The following is a 16,677-nucleotide window of genomic DNA, read 5'->3' as shown; positions in this document are numbered from 1 at the left end:
CATTTCCCCCTATGGTGCCTCCTCAGGCTCCTCTAGCTACCCAGAGGAATGTTGCTGTTTGTGTATGAGAGAGAGAATCAGTCAATTGAAAGAAATTCATTAGTCCCTAATCTATGGATTTCACATGACTGGGTGTGGAAGGGCATAGGCCCACCCGCTGGGCAGGGGTGTAGCCATGGGTGGGTGTGGAAGGGCATAGGCCCACCCATTGGGGAGCCAGGCCCAACCAATCCCAATTAGTTTTTCCCCACAAAAGGGCTTTATTACAGACAGAAATACTTCTCAGCACCCCTCCTCAGATGGTCCTGTAAGTGAACAAGCCAGATGTGGAGGTCCTGGGCTGGTGTGGCTGCACGCGGTCTGCGGCTATGAGGCTGAATTCTATAAAACCACGGAAGCGGCTAATGTTGCGTTTCTGTTTTGGGTCAGTGTAGATGAAGGGGAGGAGACGGGTTCAAGAAGGATTTTTAAGACATGAATTGGCTTTAGATATTGATCAAATCAAAGTTTATTTGTCACGTGCGCCGAATACAACAGGTGTAGTAGACCTCACAGTGAAATGCTGAATACAACAGGTGTAGTAGACCTCACAGTGAAATGCTGAATACAACAGGTGTAGTAGACCTCACAGTGAAATGCTGAATACAACAGGTGTAGTAGACCTTACAGTGAAATGCTGAATACAACAGGTGTAGTAGACCTCACAGTGAAATGCTGAATACAACAGGTATAGTAGACCTTACAGTGAAATGCTGAATACAACAGGTGTAGTAGACCTCACAGTGAAATGCTGAATACAACAGGTATAGTAGACTTTACAGTGAAATGCTGAATACAACAGGTGTAGTAGACCTCACAGTGAAATGCTGAATACAACAGGTGTAGTAGACCTTACAGTGAAATGCTGAATACAACAGGTGTAGACCTTACAGTGAAATGCTGAATACAACAGGTGTAGACGACCTCACAGTGAAATGCTGAATACAACAGGTGTAGTAGACCTTACAGTGAAATGCTGAATACAACAGGTGTAGTAGACCTTACAGTGAAATGCTGAATAAAACCGGTGTAGTAGACCTCACAGTGAAATGCTGAATACAACAGGTGTAGTAGACCTTACAGTGAAATGCTGATTACAACAGGTGTAGTAGACCTTACAGTGAAATGCTGAATACAACAGGTGTAGTAGACCTCACAGTGAAATGCTGAATACAACAGGTGTAGTAGACCTTACAGTGAAATGCTGAATACAACAGGTGTAGTAGACCTCACAGTGAAATGCTGAATACAACAGGTGTAGTAGACCTCACAGTGAAATGCTGAATACAACAGGTGTAGTAGACCTTACAGTGAAATGCTGAATACAACAGGTGTAGTAGACCTCACAGTGAAATGCTGAATACAACAGGTGTAGTAGACCTCACAGTGAAATGCTGAATACAACAGGTGTAGACCTCACAGTGAAATGCTGAATACAACAGGTGTAGTAGACCTTACAGTGAAATGCTGAATACAACAGGTGTAGTAGACCTTACAGTGAAATGCTGAATACAACAGGTGTAGTAGACCTCACAGTGAAATGCTGAATATAACAGGTGTAGTAGACCTCACAGTGAAATGCTGAATACAACAGGTGTAGTAGACCTCACAGTGAAATGCTGAATACAACAGGTGTAGTAGACCTTACAGTGAAATGCTGAATACAACAGGTGTAGTAGACCTCACAGTGAAATGCTGAATACAACAGGTGTAGTAGACCTCACAGTGAAATGCTGAATACAACAGGTGTAGTAGACCTTACAGTGAAATGCTGAATACAACAGGTGTAGTAGACCTCACAGTGAAATGCTGAATACAACAGGTGTAGTAGACCTCAGTGAAATGCTGAATCCTACAGGTGTAGTAGACCTCACAGTGAAATGCTGAATACAACAGGTGTAGTAGACCTCAGTGAAATGCTGAATACAACAGGTGTAGTAGACCTCAGTGAAATGCTTACTTACAGACTCTAACCAATAGTGCGAAAAAGGTATTAGGTGAACAATAGGTAGGTAAAGGAAAATTAAACAACAGTAAAAAGACAGGCTATATACAGTAGAGAGGCTATATACAGCAGAGAGGCTATATACAGCAGAGAGGCTATATACAGTAGAGGGGCTATATACAGTAGAGGGGCTATATACAGCAGCGAGGCTATATACAGTAGCGGGGCTATATACAGTAGAGGGGCTATATACAGTAGAGGGGCTATATACAGTAGAGGGGCTATATACAGTAGAGGGGCTATATACAGTGGAGGGGCTATATACAGTGGAGGGGCTATATACAGTGGAGGGGCTATATACAGTGGAGAGGCTATATACAGTGGAGAGGCTATATACAGTGGAGAGTCTATATACAGTAGAGGCTATATACAGTAGAGAGGCTGTATACAGTAGAGGCTATATACAGTAGAGAGGCTGTATACAGTAGAGGCTGTATACAGTAGAGGGGCTGTATACAGTAGAGGGGCTGTATACAGTAGAGGGGCTGTATACAGTAGAGGGGCTGTATACAGTAGAGGGGCTATATACAGTAGTGAGGCTATATACAGTAGAGGGGCTATGTACAGTAGCGGGGCTATGTACAGTAGAGGGGCTATGTACAGTAGAGGGGCTATGTACAGTAGAGGGGCTACGTACAGTAGAGGGGCTACGTACAGTAGAGGGGCTACGTACAGTAGGGGCTACGTACAGTAGAGGGGCTATGTACAGTAGAGGGGCTATATACAGTAGAGGCTACATACAGGAGAGTCTACATACAGTAGAGGCTACATACAGTAGAGGCTACATATACAGTAGAGGGGCTATATACAGTAGAGGGGCTATATACAGTAGAGGGGCTATATACAGTAGAGAGGCTATATACAGTAGAGAGGCTATATACAGTAGAGAGGCTATATACAGTAGCGAGGCTACATACAGACACCGGTTAGTCGGGCTGATTGAGGTAGTATGTACATGTAGATGTGGTTAAAGTGACTATGCATATATGATGAACAGAGAGTAGCAGTAGCGTAAAGAGGGGTTGGTGGGTGGTGGGACACTGGGACAATGGTTGACGAATTGTAACTCAATATTAGGAAGGTGTTCTTAATGTTTTGTACACTCAATGTATAGATACCTTCCATTCTTTAGGGAGAACCATGCTGTACAGTACACTACTTCTGACCAGATGTATATGGAAGTAGAGATTCAGTCGGACTAGGCTACACAAACAAACGTTAAAAATGACCAGATATATATATATATATATGTGTGTGTGTGTGTGTGTGTATATATATATATATATATATATATATATATATATATATATATATATATGAAGTAGAGATTCAGTCGGACTAGGCTACACAAACAAACGTTAAAAATGACCAGATATATATATATATATGTGTGTGTGTGTGTGTGTGTGTGTGTGTGTGTGTGTGTATATATATATATATGGAAGTAGAGATTCAGTCGGACTAGGCTACACAAACAAAGGTTAAAAAGCAACAGAATGTTTTGCTTCAAATGTTGATAAACTATTTCTTAACGTTATTAGCTCAGCAATGTGCACATTACATTACATTACATTACATCACATTACATTACTTTACATTACATTACATTACATTACATTACATTTTAGTCATTTAGCAGACACTCTTATCCAGAGCGACTTACAGTAGTGAATACATACATTTCATTTCATGCATTTTTTTGTACTGGCCCCCCGTGGGAATCGAACCCACAACCCTGGTGTTGCAAACACCATGCTCTACCAACTGAGCTACAGGGAAGGCCTACATGACAGTAGGCTACACGCAAATGTGCATTTGGCTACCGGACAATGAGGTGTGTGATAGAGGTGGAGGTGTATGATAGAGGTGGAGGTGTATGATAGAGGTGGAGGTGTATGATAGAGGTGGAGGTGTATGATAGAGGTGAAGGTGTATGATAGAGGTGGAGGTGTGTGATAGAGGTGGAGGTGTGTGATAAAGGGGTATGATAGAGGTGTATGGTATGTGTAGAGGTAGTGGTAGAGGGGTGTATGATGTGTCTGATATATGTAGAGGTGTCTGATATCTGTAGAGGTGTCTGATATCTGTAGAGGTGTCTGATATATGTAGAGGTGTATGATATATGTAGAGGTGTCTGATATCTGTAGAGGTGTCTGATATCTGTAGAGGTGTCTGATATCTGTAGAGGTGTCTGATATCTGTGGAGGTGTATGATATATGTAGAGGTGTGTGATATATGTAGAGGTGTATGATATCTGTAGAGGTGTATGATATCTGTAGAGGTGTATGATATCTGTAGAGGTAGAGGTGTATGATATCTGTAGAGGTGTATGATATATGTAGAGGTAGAGGTGTGTGATATATGTAGAGGTGTGTGATATATGTAGAGGTGTCTGATATCTGTAGAGGTGTCTGATATCTGTAGAGGTGTCTGATATCTGTAGAGGTGTCTGATATCTGTAGAGGTGTCTGATATCTGTAGAGGTGTCTGATATCTGTAGAGGTGTCTGATATATGTAGAGGTGTCTGATATATGTAGAGGTGTCTGATATATGTAGAGGTGTCTGATATATGTAGAGGTGTGTGTTTTAGGTTGATTTATATGATATCTGTAGAGGTAGAGGTGTATGATATCTGTAGAGGTGTATGATATCTGTAGAGGTAGAGGTGTATGATATCTGTAGAGGTAGAGGTGTGTGATATATGTAGAGGTGTATGATATATGTAGAGGTGTATGATATATGTAGAGGTAGAGGTATATGATATATGTAGAGGTGTATGATATATGTAGAAGTAGAGGTGTATGATATATGTAGAGGTGTATGATATATGTAGAGGTGTATGATATATGTAGAGGTAGAGGTGTATGATATCTGTAGAGGTGTATGATATATGTAGAGGTGTATGATATATGTAGAAGTAGAGGTGTATGATATATGTAGAGGTGTATGATATATGTAGAGGTGTATGATATATGTAGAGGTAGAGGTGTATGATATCTGTAGAGGTGTATGATATATGTAGAGGTGTATGATATATGTAGAGGTAGAGGTGTATGATATCTGTAGAGGTGTATGATATCTGTAGAGGTGTATGATATATGTAGAGGTGTATGATATATGTAGAGGTGTATGATATATGTAGAGGTAGAGGTGTATGATATTTGTAGAGGTAGAGGTGTATGATATATGTAGAGGTGTATGATATATGTAGAGGTGTATGATATATGTAGAGGTAGAGGTGTATGATATATGTAGAGGTGTATGATATATGTATAGGTAGAGGTGTATGATATATGTAGAGGTGTATGATATATGTAGAGGTGTATGATATATGTAGAGGTGTATGATATATGTAGAGGTGTATGATATATGTAGAGGTGTATGAGATATGTAGAGGTAGAGGTGTATGGTATATGTAGAGGTGTATGATATCTGTAGAGGTGTATGATATATGTAGAGGTAGAGGTGTATGGTATATGTAGAGGTGTATGATATCTGTAGAGGTGTATGATATCTGTAGAGGTGTATGATATCTGTAGAGGTGTATGATATATGTAGAGGTAGAGGTGTATGGTATATGTAGAGGTGTATGGTATATGTAGAGGTGTATGATATGTAGAGGTGTATGATATGTAGAGGTGTATGATATGTAGAGGTGTATGATATCTGTAGAGGTGTATGATATCTGTAGAGGTGTATGATATATGTAGAGGTAGAGGTGTAAGATATATGTAGAGGTGTATGATATATGTAGAGGTAGAGGTGTATGATATATGTAGAGGTGTATAATATATGTCTGATATCTGTAGAGGTGTCTGATATCTGTAGAGGTGTCTGATATCTGTAGAGGTGTCTGATATCTGTGGAGGTGTATGATATATGTAGAGGTGTGTGATATATGTAGAGGTGTATGATATCTGTAGAGGTAGAGGTGTATGATATCTGTAGAGGTGTATGATATCTGTAGAGGTAGAGGTGTATGATATCTGTAGAGGTGTATGATATATGTAGAGGTAGAGGTGTGTGATATATGTAGAGGTGTCTGATATATGTAGAGGTGTCTGATATCTGTAGAGGTGTCTGATATCTGTAGAGGTGTCTGATATCTGTAGAGGTGTCTGATATCTGTAGAGGTGTCTGATATATGTAGAGGTGTCTGATATCTGTAGAGGTGTCTGATATCTGTAGAGGTGTCTGATATCTGTAGAGGTGTCTGATATCTGTAGAGGTGTCTGATATCTGTGGAGGTGTATGATATATGTAGAGGTAGAGGTGTATGATATCTGTAGAGGTGTATGATATCTGTAGAGGTGTATGATATATGTAGAGGTGTATGATATATGTAGAGGTGTATGATATATGTAGAGGTAGAGGTGTATGATATTTGTAGAGGTAGAGGTGTATGATATATGTAGAGGTGTATGATATATGTAGAGGTGTATGATATATGTAGAGGTAGAGGTGTATGATATATGTAGAGGTGTATGATATATGTATAGGTAGAGGTGTATGATATATGTAGAGGTGTATGATATATGTAGAGGTGTATGATATATGTAGAGGTGTATGATATATGTAGAGGTGTATGATATATGTAGAGGTGTATGATATATGTAGAGGTGTATGAGATATGTAGAGGTAGAGGTGTATGGTATATGTAGAGGTGTATGATATCTGTAGAGGTGTATGATATCTGTAGAGGTGTATGATATATGTAGAGGTAGAGGTGTATGGTATATGTAGAGGTGTATGGTATATGTAGAGGTGTATGATATGTAGAGGTGTATGATATGTAGAGGTGTATGATATGTAGAGGTGTATGATATGTAGAGGTGTATGATATCTGTAGAGGTGTATGATATCTGTAGAGGTGTATGATATATGTAGAGGTAGAGGTGTAAGATATATGTAGAGGTGTATGATATATGTAGAGGTAGAGGTGTATGATATATGTAGAGGTGTATAATATATGTCTGATATCTGTAGAGGTGTCTGATATCTGTAGAGGTGTCTGATATCTGTAGAGGTGTCTGATATCTGTGGAGGTGTATGATATATGTAGAGGTGTGTGATATATGTAGAGGTGTATGATATCTGTAGAGGTAGAGGTGTATGATATCTGTAGAGGTGTATGATATCTGTAGAGGTAGAGGTGTATGATATCTGTAGAGGTGTATGATATATGTAGAGGTAGAGGTGTGTGATATATGTAGAGGTGTCTGATATATGTAGAGGTGTCTGATATCTGTAGAGGTGTCTGATATCTGTAGAGGTGTCTGATATATGTAGAGGTGTCTGATATCTGTAGAGGTGTCTGATATCTGTAGAGGTGTCTGATATCTGTAGAGGTGTCTGATATCTGTAGAGGTGTCTGATATCTGTGGAGGTGTCTGATATCTGTGGAGGTGTATGATATATGTAGAGGTGTGTGATATATGTAGAGGTGTATGATATCTGTAGAGGTAGAGGTGTATGATATCTGTAGAGGTGTATGATATCTGTAGAGGTAGAGGTGTATGATATCTGTAGAGGTGTATGATATATGTAGAGGTAGAGGTGTGTGATATATGTAGAGGTGTCTGATATATGTAGAGGTGTCTGATATCTGTAGAGGTGTCTGATATCTGTAGAGGTGTCTGATATCTGTAGAGGTGTCTGATATCTGTAGAGGTGTCTGATATCTGTAGAGGTGTCTGATATCTGTAGAGGTGTCTGATATATGTAGAGGTGTCTGATATCTGTAGAGGTGTCTGATATCTGTAGAGGTGTCTGATATCTGTAGAGGTGTCTGATATCTGTAGAGGTGTCTGATATCTGTAGAGGTGTCTGATATCTGTGGAGGTGTATGATATATGTAGAGGTGTGTGATATATGTAGAGGTGTATGATATCTGTAGAGGTAGTGTTGTATGATATCTGTAGAGGTGTATGATATCTGTAGAGGTAGAGGTGTATGATATCTGTAGAGGTAGAGGTGTGTGATATATGTAGAGGTGTCTGATATATGTAGAGGTGTCTGATATATGTAGAGGTGTCTGATATCTGTAGAGGTGTCTGATATCTGTAGAGGTGTCTGATATCTGTAGAGGTGTCTGATATATGTGGAGGTGTATGATATATGTAGAGGTGTGTGATATATGTAGAGGTGTATGATATCTGTAGAGGTAGAGGTGTATGATATCTGTAGAGGTGTATGATATCTGTAGAGGTAGAGGTGTATGATATCTGTAGAGGTAGAGGTGTGTGATATATGTAGAGGTGTATGATATATGTAGAGGTGTATGATGTATGTAGAGGTAGAGGTATATGATATATGTAGAGGTGTATGATATATGTAGAAGTAGAGGTGTATGATATATGTAGAGGTGTATGATATATGTAGAGGTGTATGATATATGTAGAGGTAGAGGTGTATGATATCTGTAGAGGTGTATGATATATGTAGAGGTGTATGATATATGTAGAAGTAGAGGTGTATGATATATGTAGAGGTGTATGATATATGTAGAGGTAGAGGTGTATGATATCTGTAGAGGTGTATGATATATGTAGAGGTGTATGATATATGTAGAGGTAGAGGTGTATGATATCTGTAGAGGTGTATGATATCTGTAGAGGTGTATGATATATGTAGAGGTGTATGATATATGTAGAGGTGTATGATATATGTAGAGATAGAGGTGTATGATATATGTAGAGGTGTATGATATTTGTAGAGGTAGAGGTGTATGATATTTGTAGAGGTAGAGGTGTATGATATATGTAGAGGTGTATGATATATGTAGAGGTGTATGATATATGTAGAGGTAGAGGTGTATGATATATGTAGAGGTGTATGATATATGTATAGGTAGAGGTGTATGATATATGTAGAGGTGTATGATATATGTAGAGGTGTATGATATATGTATAGGTAGAGGTGTATGATATATGTAGAGGTGTATGATATATGTAGAGGTGTATGATATATGTAGAGGTAGAGGTGTATGATATATGTAGAGGTGTATGATATATGTAGAGGTGTATGATATATGTAGAGGTGTATGATATATGTAGAGGTGTATGAGATATGTAGAGATATGTAAATGAGAACTTGTTCTCAACTAGCCTACCTGGTTAAATAAAGGTGAAATAAAAAATAAATGTACGCCTCTAAGAAAAGGGACCGCAACACCCTGCTACAACTCAACTCTCCGTGGAGGTAAAGAGGTATGGGACTGTAGGTGGAGGTATGGGACTGTAGGTGGAGGTATGGGACTGTAGGTGGAGGTATGGGACTGTAGGTGGAGGTATGGGACTGTAGGTGGAGGTATGGGACTGTAGGTGGAGGTATGGGACTGTAGGTGGAGGTATGGGACTGTAGGTGGAGGTATGGGACTGTAGGTGGAGGTATAGAGATATGGGACTGTAGGTGGAGGTATAGAGGTGTGGGACTGTAGTTGGAGGTATAGAGGTGTGGGACTGTAGTTGGAGGTATAGAGGTATGGGACTGTAGGTGGAGATATGGGACTGTAGGTGGAGGTATAGAGATATGGGACTGTAGGTGGAGGTATAGAGGTGTGGGACTGTAGTTGGAGGTATAGAGGTGTGGGACTGTAGGTGGAGGTATAGAGGTGTGGGACTGTAGGTGGAGGTATAGAGGTGTGGGACTGTAGGTGGAGGTATAGAGGTGTGGGACTGTAGGTGGAGGTATAGAGGTATGGGACTGTAGGTGGAGGTATAGAGGTGTGGGACTAGGTGGAGGTATAGAGGTGTGGGACTGTAGGTGGAGATATGGGACTGTAGGTTGAGGTATAGAGGTGTGGGACTGTAGGTGGAGGTATAGAGGTGTGGGACTGTAGGTGGAGGTATAGAGGTATGGGACTGTAGGTGGAGGTATGGGACTGTAGGTGGAGGTATAGAGGTATGGGACTGTAGGTGCGAGTAAGGATGACAAAGGCAGAGAATTTGGTGACCTACCCACTACTGACCTAACTAGCACCGCCTGGTGACCTACCCACTACTGACCTAACTAGCACCACCTGGTGACCTACCCACTACTGACCTAACTAGCACCACCTGGTGACCTACCCACTACTAACCTAACTAGCACCGCCTGGTGACCTACCCACTACTGGGGGGCTAGGGTTTTGTCCTAGGTTTTTGGCCTTTCTCAGGAGTTTTTCCTAGGGAGTTTTTCCCAGCCACCGTGCTTCTTTCACATGCATTGCTTGCTGTTTGGGGTTTTAGGCTGGGTTTCTGTACAGCACTTTGAGATTTCAGCTGATGTACGAAGGGCTATATAAATAAATTTGATTTGATTTGATTTACTGACCTAACTAGCACCGCCTGGTGACCTACCCACTACTGACCTAACTAGCACCGCCTGGTGACCTACCCACTACTGCCTGGTGACCTACCCACTACTGACCTAACTAGCACCGCCTGGTGACCTACCCACTACTGACCTAACTAGCACCGCCTGGTGACCTACCCACTACTGACCTAACTAGCACCGCCTGGTGACCTACCCACTACTGACCTAACTAGCACCGCCTGGTGACCTACCCACTACTGACCTAACTAGCACCACCTGGTGCACTAACCAAAATACAGGGGGTGGTCCGCCCAGGTCTTACCTAGTGTGTATAGACAGTAAACTACTACGGGTTATGTATGCCCGCGGGCCTCTTGCCTAAGCACTCCCAAGGTGCCTTCCCCTTTCCCCCCTGGGAACAAAAACAGAATAACAACTATTTCAATAATCAAACCACTGCGTCCTATTGACACACAACAGACACAACCAATCAGCTCTCTCACTCAGCCAATACAGGACACACTAATCATCTCTCTCCTAACAACAACCAACACAGGACATCACCCTCATCTCTCAGCAAACATCTGTCAAAAGTACAGGATATCACCCTCATCTCTCAGCAACCATCTGTCCAGAATACAGGACATCACCCTCATCTCTCAGCAATCTGTCCAATATACAGGACATCACCCTCATCTCTCAGCAACCATCTGTCCATAATACAGGACATAACCATCAGCTCTATCTGAGAACAACAGAAAACTGGCTTTTCTAGCTGGAGAAGGAGTCCAATGGGATACAGCTGTACCCTGACGAGGGGGCGGGGTCATCTCCAATTAGCCATGGAGTCGACCAATCAGCTGCTTGGGGGATTCCAGGAAGCCATCCTGAAATGCATACATACAAATACACAAACCACAACACAGAAACTGGGGAACGTAACAGTCGTGAAGCTAATAGCAGTGACGCTATTACTGTGTAACTCCGGTAGGACAACTTCTGAAAAATATCGCACTTGGTAGTGTGTACTGGTGCTCGACCTGTCGGCGAAAGCCAACATCACCCACGACAGAGAACGGTTGATTGTCAATGGCAATGAATTCCATTATCTTGACATTAATTGATTTCACCTTTTGAGTTGTCTCACTGAAATATTCTTACTCTGTCAAATGACTGCTGGACTTGTTGACTGCTCGATCCACACAGCAGACATTGTGGGCGAGGTTAGGAATGCTGTGTTGTACGTGTATTGTAAACTTTTACATGGCATCATTACGTCATGTACCTAAGTTTTATATAGGTATGCACGTCAGCTTTGACATTGGTTTTGCACATTGCCGTTAAACTAGACATCGGCCGGTACTGATATTGGCATTTTTAGCTAATATCGGGCGATTCCGATATGTTCACCGATTTTTATATTGTGCATCCCTAAAACCAATAGCATGAGATAAATAAGGGTACTGGTTTCAATGGCATATGGAAGTCTTTTATAAAATAATTTCCTCCAAGGACATGGTCAGATTTTGCCTAGGCTACTTTGAAACAAGCATGTCTGGTAAAACATTCAGGTTTCAAACAATGAAGTAACTGTATGTTTTTTCAAAATGCATACTGCCTCCAGCTCATTGCAAAGTGGTGTTTGACACGCTGGAAAGCGCGATTCTATTACCAGATGAGAGAAAGAAAAAAAATAAAGCTCTTTAATCGTGGCCAAAAAAACAGTTTTTAACATTACGATTGCATTTAGAATTGTTCACTGATTGGGCAGATGATGTCTGACAGATTTTCCTCTCAAATGCTTTGTCTGTATGCTGTGCGCATGTGATGTACAAGATACATAACAAATATACACACACCAAATTTAATTCCACTAAATTATGCAAATGAACCCGCAGACCAATATGCTTGTCAAATGTACTTCCATCAGCTGGTATTTCATCAGTCAATAGGCTGAAAAGCATTATTTAGCAGTGGGGTTGTTTTTTTTTCTTCTCCTGGACAAGTAGCAGGTTCCAATTTTATTTGTCGGCTTTTAATTTTTGTTGTTGTTGCAGAAAGCTGGCTATTACCGGCTAACGGAAACGCTGTTCTGTGGACCCTAACCCTAACCCTAACCGGCCACCCGTTTTCATAACTGACTGCAACCATTTGTTACTTCATTAGCTGTCGTTGCTGACGCGTATACGGTTGAATCATCAAAACTGTCCACATTTTTACTTTTCCTCAGCCATCAAGTCAAGTAACGAACAGCAAAATCCCCAGCCTATCTACTATTCCCCACAGTAGAAACCTTTTCTATTGGTCAGCTTGTCGTTCTGTGCGAGAAAGAAATATTCCCAAACAGTATCTAGGACAGTTGTCGGACGATAGATCACAAATTTAATAGATATTTTTTTAAATGAATGTTTAAAAGCAATGAGGCTGATGCAAGAGCTCAGAACATTTTAGCTTAAGTCAGATCTTGTTTAGAGGTGCTACTGGACAAGGAAATAAAGTTGATTTGAAACGCAATAGAACATGAGAGCTTGTTTCAACATGAAGTGTTTATTAAATACTGACTGCCTCCGCTCAGACTGCAAGGCCTTTCTCTGCTGACGAACAGAGCCTCGAGTATGACAGAATCAAGCCTTTAGACATTCCTGTTAATTAGGCTACATCATATTTGTCAAACATGACTGACGATGGGCCAATATATGTAATTAATAGGCTCGTTAGAGTTTAGCTACATTTCTGGCACCTGCCTCATGTCAGCATCGGTGTGGACATGACAGACTGTAGCCAATATGCATATCACCTACACTTTGACCTGTCGGCAAATTTATCTACCTACGTTTACATATGTTTTTAACAGAGTAGATCATGTGTCTGTTTTTTTTAAATCAATTTTTATTGGCAATTTGATGAATGGCCTTGGTGCCCTGGTAGATTGGACGCCTCTTGAAATCCAAATGGCTTTGCTCTTAAAAATTCTATGCATGGCAAGAGCTGGGTTTTTTTTCTCGCATACCAGGAAGGAGATCAATACATTGCCACATTGATACATCACTGTACAACTTGACGAGGTGTTATTTCAACAGTTAGCAGCAGCACAGTAAGTGTAAATGTCTGGAGTATTCATACCTTTTTTGAGTATAACTTGTCTTGGAGTAGTGTCAGCCTTTTTTAAAAGTGATTTTTGTAATATTTAGAAGGATGCTGTGTTTGTGTGGGTTGTTATTTCAAAAGAATTAGCAGCAGCACAGTAACGCTGGAAATGTCTGGAGACTTCGTATTCTACAAACGTAAGATTAAACCAATTAAGGCTGCGTGTGATCATCCTCAATATTCAGCTTCTAATGAATTCTACTACACTGCTTTGGTACATTTAACCCTTTCTGCTTGCTTCGTAACAAACCAAGTAAATTTTACATTTTTTACATTTTTAGTCATTTAGCAGACGCTCTTATCCAGAGCGACATACAGTAGTGAATGCATACATTTCATACAATTTCATACATTTTTTTTTTTTTTTTTTCCTGTGCTGGCCCCCCGTGGGAATCGAACCCACAACCCTGGTGTTGCAAACACCATGCTCTACCAACTGAGCTACAGGGAAGGCTAGGAGTAGGGCTGTGACGATATCTGTATCGCAATATTTATTCCACGGGAAAAATAAAAACACTAAACAGACCAAACTATTTTGGTTCTTTAAAAACATGTTCTATATAAAACCACAGGAATTTAAATTTGACCCAGAAAAAAAAACATCTGGGTCAGATGGTTTAGACCCTTTCTTCTTTAAGGTTGCTGCCCCTATCATCGCCAAGTCAATCTCTGACCTTTTTAACCTATTTCTCCTTTTTGGGGAGGTTCCCATTGCTTGGAAGGCAGTCACGGTTCATCCTTTAAATAAAGGGGGAGATCAAGCTGATCCTAACTGTTATAGGCCTATTTTCTATTTTACCCTGTTTATCTAAAGTGTTGGAAAAACTTATCAAGAAAGCCAGTCAGTGGATTATTGACTGGTATGCAATCTGGTTTCCGCTCAGGTTATGGATGTGTCACTGCAATCTTAAAGGTCCTCAATGATGTCACCATTGCCCTTGAATCTAAACAATGTTGTCCTGCTATTTTGTGCTAAATGCTCTACAACAAATCTTTCTTAGTGTCCAACAAGCTTTCTCTGCCCGTAACCTTGTTCTGAACACCTCCAAAACAAAGGTCATGTGGTTTGGTAAGAAGAATGCCCCTCTTCCTACAGGTGTTATTACTACCTCTGAGGGTTTAGAGCTTGAGGTAGTCACCTCATACAAGTACTTGGGAGTATGGCTAGACGGTACACTGTCCTTCTCTCAGCACATATCAAAGCTGCAGTCTAAAGTTAAATCTAGACTTGGATTCCTCTATCGTAATCGCTCCTCTTTCACCCCAGCTGCCAAACTAACCCTGATTCAGATGACCATCCTACCCATGCTAGATTACGGAGACATAATTTATAGATCGATAGGTAAGGGTGCTCTCGAGCGGCTAGATGTTCTCTACCATTCGGCCATCAGATTTGCCACCAATGCTCCTTATAGGACACATCACTGCCCTCTATACTCCTCTGTAAACTGGTCTCTGTAAACTTCCCCAGAGTCAGATGAAATCGTGGAATATTTTTTTATGTCTGTGTCCGGTATGAAGGAAGTTAGAGGTAGTTGCGCAAGCCAATGCTAATTATCGTTAGCACAATTAATGGAAGTCTATGGGTATCTGCTAGCATGGTTGCAGATACCCATAGACTTCCAGTTGTTGTGCTAATGATAGTAATTTTGATAGCGCTAGTTAGTAACTCTTCAAACTGCACACAGAGACATAAAAATGGTATGACTCTGGGTCAGTTGATAAATGGCCCCATCTGACTCTGGGTCAGTAGATAAAGGACCTCATCTGACTCTGGGTCAGTAGATAAAGGACCTCATCTGACTCTGGGTCAGTAGATAAAGGACCTCATCTGACTCTGGGTCAGTAGATAAAGGACCCCATCTGACTCTGGGTCAGTAGATAAAGGGTCTCATCTGACTCTGGGTCAGTAGATAAAGGGCCCCATCTGACTCTGGGTCAGTAGATAAAGGGTCTCATCTGACTCTGGGTCAGTAGATAAAGGGCCTCATCTGACTCTGGGTCAGTAGATAAAGGACCTCATCTGACTCTGGGTCAGTAGATAAAGGGCCCCATCTGACTCTGGGTCAGTAGATAAAGGACCCCATCTGACTCTGGGTCAGTAGATAAAGGGTCTCATCTGACTCTGGGTCAGTAGATAAAGGGCCCCATCTGACTCTGGGTCAGTAGATAAATGGCCCCATCCGACTCTGGGTCAGTAGATAAAGGGCCTCATCTGACTCTGGGTCAGTAGATAAAGGGCCTCATCTGACTCTGGGTCAGTAGATAAAGGGCCTCATCTGACTCTGGGTCAGTAGATAAAGGACCTCATCTGACTCTGGGTCAGTAGATAAAGGGCCCCATCTGACTCTGGGTCAGTAGATAAAGGGCCTCATCTGACTCTGGGTCAGTAGATAAAGGACCTCATCTGACTCTGGGTTAGTGGATAAAGAGGATTGTCAAAATCCCCAGTTCATGTTTTTTCTGCCATTACTGTTAGGGTTGCATCCCAAATGGCACCCTATTCCCTAAATAGTGCACTACCTTTTTGAATTGTATGGATCTTGGTCAAAAGTAGTGCACTATATAGGGAATATTGTGTCATTTGGGATGCAGTCCTCGTGCTAAAGTAGCTGGGGAAACAAGCAGCACCAGACCAAGGTCACTAATATGTCTCTCACTGCAGATTGATACAGGTTGTAAACAAACCCCTCTGTTTCTGTGAGGAGGATCTATTCTGAACTAGAACGTCAGACACTCAGAATCTCACCGTCAGACACTTCTAAAGAAATGCTGATTTGTTTCCATCATGTAGTCGTTCTTAGACCCTGACTGAGTCCCAAAGACCCATCTTATGTCAGGTTCAAACCTAGCTTGAATCAAAACAGAGTTCAGACATGAGCTTGTCAGAGGTGTCAAGAATCTTTACATGAACAGACATATCTCTGTTGGGGGGGCCTGGGAAGAGAGGCACTCCTAAGCCGTGGTATATTGACCTCCTCGGGCCTTATTGCTTATCTATACCACGGCTGTCAGCCAATCAGCATTCACGGCTCGAACCACCCAGTTTATAATAAATAGTAATTTTTACATTCGTTTTTTTGCATGTTTTTTTTTCTTCTTTTCTGGATATACATATTAGACAACTTTGTCTTTTGTGAAAATTGGATACCATTGATTTAACTGTTGAGGGTGACATTTCAACCATAC

The 16,677-nt window shown here is 41.1% G+C and overlaps 1 protein-coding gene across 1 annotated transcript in view; it reads left to right on the top strand.

The window, feature by feature from the left end:
* Positions 1–16,677, top strand: part of LOC115201767 (AT-rich interactive domain-containing protein 4B-like) — a gene marked incomplete at its 3' end in the record, with an annotated part of 156,428 nt that overhangs the window by 28,201 nt on the left and 111,550 nt on the right. The gene's annotated exons all lie outside the window — the stretch shown is intronic.

This window comes from Salmo trutta, chromosome 10, assembly GCF_901001165.1.
Source record: "Salmo trutta chromosome 10, fSalTru1.1, whole genome shotgun sequence".
Taxonomy (NCBI): Eukaryota; Metazoa; Chordata; class Actinopteri; order Salmoniformes; family Salmonidae; genus Salmo; species Salmo trutta.
This window is presented reverse-complemented; position numbering and strand designations above follow the sequence as displayed.